This window comes from Lycium ferocissimum, chromosome 1 (assembly GCF_029784015.1).
Source record: "Lycium ferocissimum isolate CSIRO_LF1 chromosome 1, AGI_CSIRO_Lferr_CH_V1, whole genome shotgun sequence".
Classification (NCBI taxonomy): domain Eukaryota; kingdom Viridiplantae; phylum Streptophyta; class Magnoliopsida; order Solanales; family Solanaceae; genus Lycium; species Lycium ferocissimum.
Window position 1 is genome coordinate 29,878,189 of NC_081342.1, and position 16,615 is coordinate 29,894,803.

A 16,615-nucleotide genomic window follows, 5' to 3' on the forward strand; every position below is an offset into this window, starting at 1 on the left:
CCTATAAGAGTACTAATATGCATTAACTGGTCGGGATAGTGGCCCTACGTACCCATAGCCTGTCACGCCCCGAACCATGGCCTGGGCGAAACACGACACTCGATGCCTTACTACATGTGACCGAGCGAACCACATGGCTTGCTGAATCATCATGAGGCATAACATGAGCGGAATATAGCATGTAATGTGATGAGCATTTATAAAACATGATATGTCATAATATTTAATAAAATACTTGTTTAAAACATTAATGCGGAAATATCATAAATTGAGCTAAAGATGGATACACGACTGCGAGTATCGATATTACGGCATCGACTAGTCTATGAAACCTCTAACATGAATATGAAATGCTAAACATACTTACCGACAAGGCCCCCGCATTTCTTAAATGCATAACTATCATAAAAGTAACTAATGACTAAACGCCGAAGAAGGGGCTCACCAAAAGCCGATACATGGATGATCCTATGTAACATCCGTCGTCCCGTAAGTCCGTACTGCATCGTGAAATGCAGGCCCCCGAGCAATAGAAAGGAGACGTCAGCACTTTGAATGTACTGGTTTGTAAAGCAACTGAATGAAATAACATGGGACATGAAATAATAATGAGAAGAACTGAAAGTGAAACTAAAACCTGGTCATGAACATGAATACATATATATATATATATGGTATATATATATATATATATATATATATATATATATATATATATATATATATATATAATGCGTCCCGGTAAGAACACTAGTCCTTGCCAGGGAACATGAGATTTAATAAAATATGAAAGGATCTAGTCATTATGAGAGATCGTCCCGACATGGGTGAAGCGATCCTCATCCTACGGGTTACGTAGTTTTAATAAAATATCCAAGCCCTCCGGTCAATTAAAGTAACTCCCAAAAACATGACCATGTAAAAATAAGTAGCATTTGTCGCCCATAGTTTTCATGAATATAACTTGCTTGTACATGGATATCATGAATTGTAGCTTGCTTGCATGAACTTGTAAACACATGTATGGTATTTTCTTGAAAATAGCATAATATATCATAAACTAGCATGCATGAACTCATGGAATGAGATATATGGGTTTTTCATAGATTACGGATAGATTCTTAATGATCATAAAGAAATATTAAGAACTCAATGATGGAATTATAACAATTCATACATAATATAATCATGGACATTATTGACCTAGGGTTATCATGAGCATGGTATAGAAACCCTAGTTTTCGTAAAGAATCATAATTTATGGATTATGAGGCGTGGGGAAGAACAATGATGTTCCCACACATAGATAGTAACTCTACATACCTTAATCGCTCCAAAACTTGAAGAAAAGTCTGAATCTTTGAAGAAGAATTCCAAAAGCTTTGAATTTGAAACCTTGAGAAGAGTTTTCACTGATTTTCGTAGCTACTGTTCGTGTCTCAACTCCACCGTTCATATTTTAGACTTATGTGTTATGAACACTCAGTTAAAATTTGGGCTCAATCCAACGGTTAGATTATCGGAAAACACCAAATTAATATGGCTGGTCGGAATGAAACTCAACAGAAAAATACTAGAGTTCTCCAACTTTTTACAACTCTTGGTTTTTATAGGGTAACGGGATGGGTTTATTCTAGTCTTTATAAATGATAAATCTTTTAGAATACAAAGGTTCTTGATTAAAATATTTACCTTGGAGGAAACCTTAGGAAACTAGATTGCCAAACCAAATTCTTTAATGTTTCTTGATTTTTCTTGATTGCAAGAATGAGTTATTTGAAAGATTGAAGTGTCTAGGTTCTTTAGGGATGGAGGTAGAGAGAAAAAGAATAGTTTCTTAGGGTTTATAATAGTGTTATGGACGTTTTTGCTTCATAAAATAATAAAATAGGGAGTCCCAATTCGAGTAGGAAAAGGCTAAAAAACGTAACTCAAAATCTGAAAATTCTGCTCTAACCGGTGTTAGTAAAATAGGCATAACCCTTATCACAGAGCTCTGTTTGAGCTCCACAAGATACCGTTGGAAAGCTATTCCAAAGGGCTACAACTTTCATGTTTTGAGTTTTCTCAAATTATCAACTAATCAAGGAGTTATGGGTGCCCGAAGTAGGTCGGTCAACCACTTTCGTGATACACACAAACTTTCAAATTTTTCGCTAAAACTCTAACGATATGAGTCTAACATGGGTTCTAAGATACGGGGTGTTACATAGCCATACTCGTATATATATATATATATATATATGCATTCTATTTAATGACTCTGACCAGCAACTCCGGAGAATGGAGTGTGAACATCCCTGCTGAACTCTGGTATCCTATTGAGAAAGGTACACCAATCCGTCTACCGTACCTGTGGGCATGATCACAAAGCATAAAATGCGTCATTACGAAAGATGTACCGAGTATGTAAGGCGGTAGGCATAAGCATAACATAAGCATAAGAGATATAAATAACAAGAAGGGAGGTATAGAGGCAACCTGAAACTCTGAACGAGGCCACTGAGGGCGACCATAACCATGACATAAATATAAATGCATGCTCGTAAAATCATTCCTCACGGTGGAGGCTTATAACATATCATATCATATAATAATATATATCCCTTTGTGGGGTGAGCTCATCATCATATCATCATCTCTGCCCAACTGATCAGTGGTATGCACAGCTACGTGCCTCCTCGGCCGTCTATGACACGGCGCGGTAATGAAAGAAATCCATCTAGGTGCACATCTATGTGCCTGCCCGGCAGACTATAGCACCGCGCGGTAATGAAAATAAATACATATATATAAGTGTAATGCAAGACTGACCTCAGAAGAAATATCATGGAAAGAGAAGGAGTAATCTATCGTCGTTATCCTCCGACTATCATTATTGTCACTATGTTTATCATTCTTTAATCATTAGGCCAAAGAAGTAAAAGTACAAGGAAACATCTTGTTATGAATTATTCACGAAGCCAAAGTTAGCCAAACTCTTATGAAATCGATCGACACAACTTTTATCGGAAAGAGTGTGCCGAGAGGTTCGTTACCTTGGAGCAATAGAAAAAAAGATAAGGATTAACTCAATTAAAGGAAGTACAATCACTCAATTTTGATGTGAAGAGTACCATCACTAATATCATTCTTCATTCCATAAACAAGAGGGATACAAAATGTGAAAGGTACTTCAATACAAGCTATTCATGAGAAAAGGGTAAGCTTAACCATTTTGGAACATAATCGATACAAGTTGAACGGAAAGTCTTTTAATCGATAGCCAAAAGGAGATGTGGAACATAATTTGGTACAAGTCACAGATGAAGTATGTGTCAGCTCAATTATCATGGAACGCGATCGATCCAAGTTAACAGAACAACTTTTCAATGAAAGGTCATTTGAATTCTAGTCATGCCACAAAGAGAATAGAAAGCCCTACATACCTTAACGATGAAGTTTTCCACGTTCCATGAGTCCTCGAATACGTTACGAACGATCACCTACATCATACGACCAATATGGGATCAATTCCAAGTTCATAGCTTATGGAAATACTCATTGAGGCATTTCATCGAGCAACTTGCGGGCGTAAGTTCATAGGGTCATTTGTAATTTGATTTCTTCATTCAAGACTATCATTTTTCTTCTCCTTTACTCCTACTATTCCTTATCAATCCATACATAACTTCATAGCTCCAAATAATACATTTAAACCACAAGAAACAACCCAAACAATCAAGTTTCTCCATAAGAGTTCCTTAGAGTTAATAAAGATTTGCCCTATGGGATTTTTCCTCCAATCTCTAGGTTAGATACTTGTAGAAGCTTAAGAGGACCATGAGAAGGGTAGAACATACCTTAAACTTCAAGAATCACTCCAAAACAGAGATTACTTCAAGTTGAAGATTTCTTCCGAGAAGCGAATTGATGGAGGAATTAAGGTCTTGTGATCACCAGGATCTTTGTCATGTTGAATTAGCTTGGTTAGCTCTTGGATTCATCCATGATTGATGAAAAATGGTTTGGAAGAGCTTAGGGAGTGTCTTTGGGTTTTTATTTGAGAGAAAATGGAGTTGCCAAACATTTGGGATGTTTTTATATAAGTTGGAACATTGTCCACCGACTTTGGGGCTTTCTGTCTGCGGCAGTTTACGTCCCTGAACGGAAATGCGAATTTATGGTAAAATGTGGTGGAAACTAAACTCATAGACCTTCGATTTGATAGGTGGATCACCTTGTAACTCCAAGTAGATTGAGAAAAAAGCTATTCGACATTTGACCCAAATTTCAGTGAAATTTAAAAGCTTAACTTGCGACGCCCTTTGTCGACTTTCGTATTAAAATTCGTTTGACTTCCAAACTTAACAAACGACCATTATACGATTAAAATACTTCATATTATTACTTTCTTAGCATATGAAGCACTCCTAATCTCACCCAAAAGTACAAGTTATCGTATTCCCAACTTGCCAACTTTTGACGAAACTCATGCTTCTTTGATTCATTCACCCTCCAAACCTTCTGCCACTTACTAATATTATTTATAAACTCTTAGGGGTCGTTTGGTACGAAGGATAAACATAAATAGTACTGGGATAAGAATTTAGCAATTCCTTATCCCTTGTTTGGTTAGTAATCATGGGATAATTATCCTAGGAGTAAAAATAGTGCTGGGATAACTTATACCTGCCATAGGGTGGAATAAGTTATCCCCGGATAAGTTATCCTGGGATAAGAAAGAAACCTCTTCTTTTTAGAAATTATTCAATGTATAATACTTTTAGTTCAACATACCAAATAGTCAATAAAAAATAACTCCAGAATAACTAATCCGAGCATAACTTATCCCAACGTAATTAATCCCAACATAACTTATCCCAGCGTAATTTGTTTTTGAACCAAACGACCCCTTATAACCATTTATACCAATAAGCTCAATCCCTTTTAACCTCAAGACAATTTCTTTTGAACTTGCATCGACTAACTCATGATGCGACTTTAATGCGTGAAAATCCGGGGTGTAACATCCTTCTTCCCTTAAGAACATTCGTCCTCGAATGTTGAGGGATATTCTAACTCTTGGGATTTCCAAAAATTTTGGCAAAGTTTCCTCTGTAAATAGGACTATCCAAAACCTGTCAAACAGCCCAAACAACAGTCCAAACAACAACATAACAATATCAATTTGGCCCCTCACGACCGTCTATTTATACAAAAACCATAATAGGTCAGCCATAACTTACCTCAACCGTCCTTTGCTGAAGTCTGCAACACACTGGCCATATTTGTCTCAACAATAAAATCTAAAAAGATATATAAAAATTCAATATATATAACTGGAAAGGAGGTATCTTATCACACGAGTGTCGGCATAAATCTGAGTTCTGAAATAGAGCGGGGGTATCCAGCCTTCATATCTTTCCTTTTCTCCTTATGTCGGTTCCTCCACATTATCCTATTTGGTAACATATTTTTTTTCCAACTTGCAGCTTGTAAATGATGATTTCGAGGATTAGGGGTAGTGATGGGGTACTTATGATATTTAGATGTGCAGAACACCGGATAAACTACTTTAAATTCCTTAAGCACATCAAACTTATCAACTACTTAGCCGGTCCCACTGCAAGATAAGTCTGCCTTTCTCGACGAGTCTCAATAGGCCTTTCATGGGTGGTGATTACAGTGAAACTCCAAAGTAGGGATGCCGGTTACCCGAATAAAATTCCTGTCAGCTTTGAGAACTTGTCAATATCGCTAAGATGTTTAAAGGAAACAGGGATGTTTAGTCCTTCACACTTTTTCATTCCTTATTACTGTTTGCTGTACCAAATCATGACTCCATCCTCTTGTTAAGAGTTACATACTCGGATGGTTGCGATTACTACGGATGAACTCAACCACCTATGTTACTTGTAAGTTTAGTATGAGCACATATATCTTTTTGGAAGGGCCTCTAGAATTGTGCACCTTAGTTTGGTAAGATAAGGACTGGAATCTAGCGAGATTGAGTTATTTTATTTCTGTTTAATTTGGCAAAATATTTCAACCATGAGCGTAGTTTGAACAGACCAGAACTAGTTCTACTCACGATTTCTCAAGGGAATTAAACTCCCGATGGACGTTGCCTAATCCTGAAATAACACTCCGTATTATAGCTTACACCCTCCAACCCAAACTGAGTGTAATGGTTTCTTTTTCTAACAACTTGTCGGACTTATTTCTTGGATTCCTTGCACAGTTAAGTGACATATTTCATCTCTAGCCTCAGCACATAACGGGCCAATGGTTCAATCCTTGTCGATACTCTTCATATCTTGTTGTCATATCCATTTTCACTTCTAGTTCCTTTCATCGGCTAATACCTTTGGTCCGGTCCGTATCATCTTATTATTAGCAATGTTACTTATCTTTTCCTTCGGAATTTAATTGCACTGACATTCTTAGCTTGTATAACGAACCTGTCTTACAATGGTTACATCGCGATCAGGCCTCCACTTCCCCGGTGCTTTTTATCTTAAATACAACTGTGTCTCTTCTCAATTTACTTTTATTTGTCTTAGTTATTTGGTCTTTGTTTGAAATTTCTATTTGCTTTCTCGAACCTGAACTTGCTTGCAATTATCGTTACTCCCTCTACATTAGTCCTCTTTTCGATGACTGTCTCCTTTTTCATTCATGTATACTTTCCCTGACGTCTCTTAATTACCAGGTACATTAGACTTCCTTTGATAAATTCACCCCCTTATTGGGGCATCGTCCTTTCAATATTTTCCAAAGACTTTACTTTATTACAACTTCTGTTTCTATCATCTTATTCTTTCAAAATATTCCCTTGTGTGTCAACTTACTTTCTTTCACCACATCCCTCGTATCGAAGAAATTCTTGCTTTACCCTTTCGTGTAGAGATAGCATCTATGTCTTTTAACATTTCATCCTCAGTTAATTATCCTTCGTAGTCAACCTCTTACAGCGAGAAATCCCCATATTCATATATATACCGATATATTTTCTCTCGTACCCGTTGGTGACTATTATTCATTTTGCGATACTTTTCACTTCCCTTTTTGCTTTTATCCCTTCTTATCAAAACACTCCTTTACTTTAACCTTTCATGCAAGATATTGTCTTGGATGAGTCACACTTTTCTTATTCCTTTGTTGTCATTCGCCCTCACGTCTATATAATTTACAAGCTATCAATGTCTTATCCATTTTACAGAATCTCTCATGCTTCAATTTCTTCTCAAGATGCCTTGTAAATGTTGATTTTTTTTCTTCCATAAAGCTCACCGTTCTTCCAGAGGCATTTCGTTTTCTAACCTTATCTCATCAGGCTTCCAAGTCCGCCGATTAGGATTATGTAGCTCGCCACCTTGCTGTTTCGATTCTTACCATTATCATCCTTTTTGTCCAGCTTTTTGTCTTTATATTTTATCATATCTAGCCCGTTCCCTTTCTATCTTTTATTTACTCCAGGAATCTTGTTCAAACACCCTATCGTCACCCATTTTCTCTATATTTATAATCCCTTCGTGTCATGGTCTCCTTCGTATTCCTATTAATTGATGATTTTTGTTATAACATCTCCTCCTTCCAGTCCTGTTTCTTTTCCCACTACTACTCCTACTGAAGGTATCATTTACAAATTTTACACGCGCATTAGCACAGGTCTCCAAGTATAACTTAAGTGATCGTCATACAAGTCCCCAAATTAAAACACCAACCTTACTTCCTGCCAAGGTCTGCAACGCCACCTGTGGCTCTGCACGTTCTGCCTACGTCTCGCAGGTGGTGTCCTGGTGACCGCAGGTTGTATCGGCCTGCACTTTGATGCGGAACTTCCGTCGAAACTTGCTTCCGATATTCCTACGAACCTAATACTTTCCCGAAGCAATCTAATTATTCCGACTTATAGATTCCTGTTATGGTAATAGCATTACCTTATATTCATAGAGTCATCAACTTTATTCTGCATCGCTCCTCTTTCACTCGCTTTCATCGAGTCGTGTTCCATTCTCTCTCATTCTTTCTTCACTTGTCGTTACCATAATGTCCTCCATCCCTGGGTAATTCCTTATAATTCAAATCCACAATAGAGAAGCAATACTATTCTCAACATAAAGAAGTCTATCAACTAGCCGACGAACGGTAAGCCTGCTTTAACATAGTTTTACAACATTAACCCCTTCTAACTCCCTTTTAAAGTTTATTTTACACTATCAACCCACGCATGAATACATATACGTCACATTTCCAGCCACTCAATATAACAAAACTCACTCAACATATACACACGATACAACTATCAGTTCAAGTACACCATTTATCCATTTCTCCCATCTTAGATTTATTACATTATCGAATCACACACATAAAGAGGAAAGGAGATCTTACTTGGGAACATCTTTCACAATACCAAATCACAACCTAACAATATTTCTTACGACTCTGTACAATAGAAGTAAGCTCAAACTGTCAAGTGGTCATATAACACCTATTTATAACACAACAACATCATCTATTCCTTCAACTTACAACTTATATTAACTATATACATCTCAAAATATTACGTAATCTCATCAACAGTCGGATACAAATTTTCAAATCTAGTCAAGTCAAGGCAGCCCAAATACAATACAAATAACTTCAACAGTCGGGTTTACAAATTCTGATAATCGCCTCATAAGTTATTACCGGGGACATACCTTAGATACTCATACTAGCTCATCGAAAATCATAAACAAAAGATCATACCTTAACTGCCTTTGTTCAAACTCTTTACCGCTAAGATACTCATACTTCCTCACTTTTTCACCCAAATTAAATGATATAAACTATTACAGCTTTTAGATTTAGTCATGTATCTTTATACTCTTTACAACATCAATAATTTCAATACATTACACAAAATTTAAAATATAATATTATTTTAATATTAGTTTATATTACGGTTCTAGAGTATTGCAAAATCAATAAGTAATTCGAATAGTAAAAATATTATTCCATATATTTAAATTTTTTGTATATAACATTAAAATTCCCTCTGTTTCAATTTATGTGTACCTATTACTATTTGGGAAGTCTTCGAGGTGGTTCTTTGCCCATGTTTTCCTTAAATTTTTTCTATATTATTTGAATTATAAATTATCATGACTTATAGTACTTTTTATGTATTTTCTAAATATATAAATTTTGTGTAATGTATTTAAATTATTGATGTTAAAGAGTATAAAGATACATGACTAAATCTAAAATTGTAATAGTTTATATCATTTAATTTATCTTTTAGGATGTAATAGTCCGGAACTAAAATGACTATAAACTATTTAAAATTTTTGTGATAATATTTGATTAAGTCATTTATCTTGTGTACATCCTAAAAGATAAATTAAATGATAAAAACTATTACAGTTTTAGATTTAGTCATGTATCTTTTATACTCTTTAACATCAATAATTTCAATACATTACACAAAATTTAAAATATCCGTTTCAATTTATGTGAACCTTTTCGGAGTACGAAGGTCAAACTTTATAACTTTGACTTTAATTTTGTCATACATTTTTCAAAATTGTAAAAAAAAAAAAAAATTATTATATTTAGAAACTACATAAAAAGTACTATAAGTCATGATAATTTATAATTCTTAGGAAAAAGTTAGAAAAAAACATGGTCAAAGAACCACCTAAACTTCCCAAAATAAATAGGAAGGTACACATAAATTCGAAACGTAGGAAATTTTAATGTTACAAAAAATTTAAATATATGGAATAATATTTTACTATTCAAATTACTTATTGATTTAGTGTAATATCTTAACTTTAATATAAACTAACATTAAAATATTATTATATTTTAAATTTTTGTGTAATATATTGAAATTATTGATGTTAGAACATAAAGATACATGACTAAATCTAAAACTCAGAAGGAAATATATAATTTAACCTAAGTAGAATTTACACATTAAAAAATTTATACGTATAGTTTATAAACTATTACGTCTCCATAAGATAATGTTAGTTTATAATACTCACATTAAAATATTATAATATAAGAAGTGGTTTTAGAAATTTTGGAAAATTGGCAATGGCTTTTGTTAGAGGGTGGAGTGGACAGAGGGTGTCGCAGTGGGTTGTGAAATAGGAAGTGGGAATGTATGGGGTCATGGGAATAGAAGGGGTGGGGAAGAGAAGTGAGTAGTGGCAAATAACACAGAAAAACTCGCGTAATAGTTGAACAACAGGATTCTAATCGACCTGCTATGTTGAATGTCCAATAACGCAAGAATTTTCATCGCGTTGGGCGGCCTTTGGTATCACATTTTTTCGTTATTTTCGTTCACTTAGTCTTTTGTCATTTTGTTCCAAGGCTTTGCCAATGCATTCACTTCACAAATAGGGCAATTCATGACGGACTAGCAAAATAGGGATATTTAACTATAATCACAAGCACACACTACCAGCAAATCAACCATGTTCAACTGTGTTACACATAGACTATTTCACCTCCCTTATCTTTTTCTTTTAAAGTTAAGCTGAACTTATTATATTTACTCTACTTAAGATCATGCTTAGTAATCCAACAACAATATTCAAGGAAAAGGCAGGAAAAAGCTTTAAAAAGGACCTTCAAAACACTCTCACACACCTCTCTTTATTGTATTTAACACGTAACCTCAAGCACCATGAACAAACAAAACCAAAAGCACTTCAACAACCTACTTCTTGAATGAACTTCACTATGATATTTTCCTTCATCCTTATCATGTTCTTATCAAGTGAAATCACACATTAAGCACAAAACCAATCAAAACATATTTAACACATGAACATATGTGCATAACTAACCTACAAATATATTTAAACTAGCAGATATTAAATACTAAACACAAAATGAAATAAACTAAATCAAGGTTTACCTTTAAATGCAAAAATAAGAAAGAAAAGAATGGATTTATACCCTCTCGTGCTAAATCTCAAAGAAGTTAACCCCACCACACACGAAGAAAGAGAAAGTAAGAACCAAATATTTTAACTAATACCCCAACTACTTAGTCTAGGTTTTCAAAATTCGTTTTACTAGGAAGTTTTTCTGAAAAATCTGAGTTTTTCACTTCCTTTTTCCTAAAATTTTTCTCTATGTATATTTTCCTTGCTATTTTCTCAGTTTTCGAATTTTTCTCTCCAAAAAAAGAAGACTTGTTTTGTGCAAAATAGAACTCCAAAAGTTCAAATGAAACCAACAACAATCTATGTGGGACAAACCCCCTTTCCTTACAATCTAACCAAATAGCCAACAAATCGATGATCTAGATCAGAAACGAGCCAACGTAAGGTCGTATTTCGACCTTCGGGGTCGTATCCGACCAACAACAACACACTAACAAAATACTAAAGAAAACAAACTTAAAAAAGCAAAAATAAAGACAATTTTGACTAAAAATTTGAAAGCAACAGAGTAAAGTAAAGATTTTACCATATCTCGGCAGCGGAATGAAGAATGACTAAAACTTAGCACTTTTCACCACAATAAGTATGCAGATGTCACAGGCATGTCACCAAATCAGAATCGCCATTTTTGGCATGAGAGAGGCAAGGGAAGCTAAGACGGCTACTAGGTTTCCATAAGGAAGAAGAGAGAGAGAAAGCGGGCAGTGGGTCGGGGTTTTGAAATAGAAATAAGAGGTGGGGTGGGGGTATACCTATTACCTGTTTAAAATGAATTGGGAAGGGGGTATACCTATTACCCATTTAAAACGAGTCAGTCGGTAAGCCACTGAGCCATCGGACTCATCCAAAAATGTCAAAGTACTAATTAAAAGTGCCTATGTATATACAGATACACCATGTATACATATATATACACCTTGTATGTCTATATATATATATATGCATACTTGGTGTATACATATGTATATCTAGTACATAAAAACAATTAATTAGAAGAAATATTAAAATTGAAGAAGTTTTAATTATGGGAAAAAATTAGGCCGTAGTTATTTTATTAAAATAATTAAAAAAAAATGGTCGGTCAAATAAAAAATGGGCCTAAAATGGCCTTAATTAATTAACCCAGAATAATTATTTCAATTATGCCTTGCTTGGCCTAATTAGCAATTTTGAAATTAAATTAGACTAGTTATTTCAAATAAAACATTAACAAGCTCATTTTGCGAAATAACTCTAATTTCTATAAATCATGAAAATGGGCTAATTTAATTATGGCCAAGACAAAAATATATTTACATAAAAAGGATCAATTTTGCAGTAATTATCACTTAATTAATTAATTATCCTACTTAAAAAATTTATGGGCAATTATGCCTATTTTTGACAAATCTTGCAGATTATATAAAATCAGAGGTTTAAAGGGTTAAATAGTTAATTACTTAAATTATCCAAACTTTCAAAGATTAAAAGAGAATGAAGTATTTGCAAAATTTTGATAATTTTAAATAATTAAATAAATGAAAACCCTTCTTCTCTCCACCCCCCCCCCCTTAATTAAATTGAACAAAACCTCATAAAATATCATGGAAATACTCATTAATTTCCAAATAAATTTATGATGCATGAAAATCCCTTTTATTAATTTAAGGGAAAGAAATATTGACCTGGACAATTTATAACAATCATTTAAGGCTTTTAAAACGTTTCTACCTCATTTATTTATTTCTGGACTTCGAGTGATTAAAATAAATTGCGAGAGGTAAAAAATTAGGTGTCAACAATGTGCCCTAGAAAAGTCACAGAATTCAACCAGAACTCACATTTAGAGAACCTTGCATATAGCTTCCGGGCCTAAAGAACTTTAAGGACAGCGTGTAAATGATCCGCATGCTCTGCCTCTAATCGGGAGTATACAAGAATATCATCAATAAACGCAATCACGAACAGATATAGGAAGGGCCTGAATACACTGTTCATTAAATCCATGAATACCGCTTGCATTAGCCAACCCAAACGACATTATACGAAACTGAAAGTGACCGTGTCTGGTTCTGAAAGCTGTCTTCGTGATATCTTTCTCTCTTACCCTCACCTGGTGATACCCTGATATTAAATCTATTTTCAAAAACAATTTAACACCTTGCAATTGATCAAATAAATAGTTAATTCTTGGAAGCAGATATTTATTGTTTGTCGTTACCTTATTCAGCTGCCTGTAGTTGATACACATCCGTAACGAGCAATCCTTCTTTCTTACAAACAACACAGGTGCTCCTCACGGTGGCGAACTAGGCCTGATAAAGCCTTTCTCAAGAAAATCCTTCAATTGCTCCTTCAGCTCTCTCAATTTAGCAGGTGTCATTCTATAAGGAGGAATAGATATTGGCTTAGTATATGGTAATACGTCAATGGTGAAATCAATCTCCCGCTCTGGTGGAAGACCAGGAAGTTCGTTCAGGAATACATTTGAAAACTCATTGACTACTGGAACGGATTGAAGAGTAGGCGACTTCTCTTCCGTATCCTGAACCCGGACTAGATGATAAATACAACCCTTAGCAATCATCTTCCTTGCTTTGAGATAGGAAATAAACCTACCTTTCGGGACGTTGTATTACCCTTCCACAAATCGCTCGAAACTAAAACGAGCTATCTTCATTCTACAATCAATATTAGCATAACATAACAAGAAAACAACCAATCCATACCATAATAATATCAAAGTCTATCATATCTAACTCAATAAATCCGTCATAGAACGTCGATATAGATTATAAAATCTCACAATTTATATACCCGTCTAGCTATCACCGGGGTCACCAACGGGTGTGTGTACATCTCAAAAGGTTTAATTGACTCGAGTGTTTCACCCCAAACCGACCAAATAAAGGCTAACATACGATAATATGAACCCGCATCAATCAATGTATAAACATCCCGAAAGACGTCGATAGTCTACCCGTAACCACATTAGGCAAAGTCTCAAGATCTGTCGACCCGCGCAAAATGCGGCACCGGCCTAGCCAGACGACCTCTACCGTGGCTCGCTAATGTCCGAGAGCTTTGCCCCGCAGGCGTACAGATGATGACGAATCGCCGCCGATCCCGTGGGCCGAATACCTCTACCACCTCTCGATGGACACTCTCGCATAATATGACCTAGCTGACCGCAGGCATAACAAACATCTGAACCCAAACGGCACTGTCCAGTATGTAGCTTACTACACTGAGCACATCATGGTAAAGATGGCCTCATCTGGCCTAAACCACCTCTATATTGAGACCCCGAAGCTCTAAAACCCCGACCGGTCCCGAATCAAGGCATCGATCAAATCTTCGACTCGTAAATCACGGGGGGTGCACTAGCCGCTGAATGACCTGAGTGTCTAAAATGCTGCTGCCTCTGACCCTCTCTGAATCACTAACAGCACTGGAGGATCTAGCTCTTTTACTATAACCCTATCATGCTCACGCTAGACCCTCCACTGTTGCTGACACTCTTCAAGATTCTGAGCGCGCCCCAAAATGTGGGAAATGTCCATGCCTATATGAAGCGAGGCTATCAAAGAGTCATCAATCCAATGTGGTCCTAATCTACTCACAAATAGGTAAACACGATCTTCTATGTCAGCTACCATAGCTGGAGCATACCTAGCCAATGAATTAAAGTGAAGACTATACTTCCGAACACTCATGCTCTCTTGTCTAAGGTTCAGTAACCTATCAGCTCTGGCCTGTCAGATCTCTTGGGGACAAATAATGTCGAAGAAAGGCATTTACGAACTCCTGCCACACATGTGGAGGTGCATTAACTCCTCTGGATGACACCCAAGTCTCATACCAATGAACGGCAACATCCCGTAATCTATAGGAAGCCAACTCCACTGACTCAGTGTCTGAAGCATGCATCACCCGCAATGTCCTCAACATCCCATCTATAAAGTTTTGTGGGTCCTCATCTAGTTTTGACCCAAAGAATTCCTGGGTCTAAATTAATAAAATCTCAAACTCTGGCACTAACAGCCCTGTCACCATAACTCGTACCCTGACGCTGGGCCTGAGTGGCTACTAACTGGGTCAACAACTGAATAGCCTCTCTCATCTCCTGGCCTGAGGCATCCGGTGGAGGAACTGGGGGTGCTGGAGCTGGAGCTCCTCTATGCTCCCTTGCAGAATGGGCGAGTATTGGGAGGACCGAGATGGAACCTTATTCCTGGACCCCCCCCCCCCCCCCAACCTCCGGTGGTACCGTCCGCTTCTCCCACAGCCCACCGACATTCCCTTCTAGGCCGCTGAAGCTTTCCTCGTCAAAGGCATCGCTGAAATCATAACACACGGTCAGGAAAAGGGAATTCTTATAACAAGGCTCTATCGCACGATCTAAGATGAGAAAGAAAGGACAATCTTCCTAAATGTCCTGCAACCTCCTGTTTATAAGTGTGGTGCACTGCATATCCATAAACAAGACTCTACTAGACACCGCTAGTAGACAGCCCTAGGACGAACTGCTCTGATACCACTTTTTGTCACGACCCAATCAAAGGGCCATGACGGGCATCCGGAGCTAATCTACCAAGCACCTCATGACTTACATACATCACATAATCATACCTGAGTAGGTCATAATGCTAACTAAGAGATATCATAAACTGTAAGGGACATGAGCCCAAGAGATATATACACATATATACGTCATCAAATTGTGCCCATATATAAAAGCCGACAAGGCTGTCAAAATGATGTAACAAAATATGGACCGAGAAGGTCACAAGATATCTAACTATACGAATCTATCTATGAGCCTCTACATAGAGTGCATAACATAACAAGGACGGGACAAGACCCTGCCATGCCCATATATACACAAAAGAATCGTACCAACTGAACTGCAGCTCCGGAACAAGCGGAGCGCTCTTGTACAAACACTGAGGAAGCAGCCTAAGGGTCTGATCCGTCTCCCTGTCTACCTGCGGGCATGAACGCAGCGTCCACAAACAAAAAGGGCGTCAATACAAATAATGTATTGAGTATGTAAGGCATGAATAACAACATAATAAAGATATAAAAGAAATATGAGATAAGAGAAATAACTAGTACATTTGAATTCCTTTTAAGGTGGATAACATGCATGCTTTCTTTTTTTCTTTTCAACACACACACACACACACACACATATATATATATATATATATATATATATATATATATATATATATATATATATACAATATATATATATAGGCTCGGTCCGTTATCCGTACCCATAATGCGTTGTTATCCGTACAATAAGTGTCGTGCCGGCATATAGCGCGGCTCGGTGTGAGAATATATATATATATATATATATATATATATATATATATATATATATATATATATATATATATATATATATATATATATATATATATATTCAGAGCCCAAAGAAAAATATGACTTTATCGGAGTGACGTAAGGTCGGTAAACCTTCGATTATCATTATGAAACTATCATTATCATCATATCTCACCTAGAAGGAACAATAACCATAAGATGAGAATATCATCAATGAGTAAGATCAATAACCATAAGATAAAGATCCATAATCATGAGAAAATATCAACAACATCACAAGAACATCGAGAAGCATAAGCTTCTAGCATTTCTAGGAATAAGGACATTATGGGTATCGTTCGTAT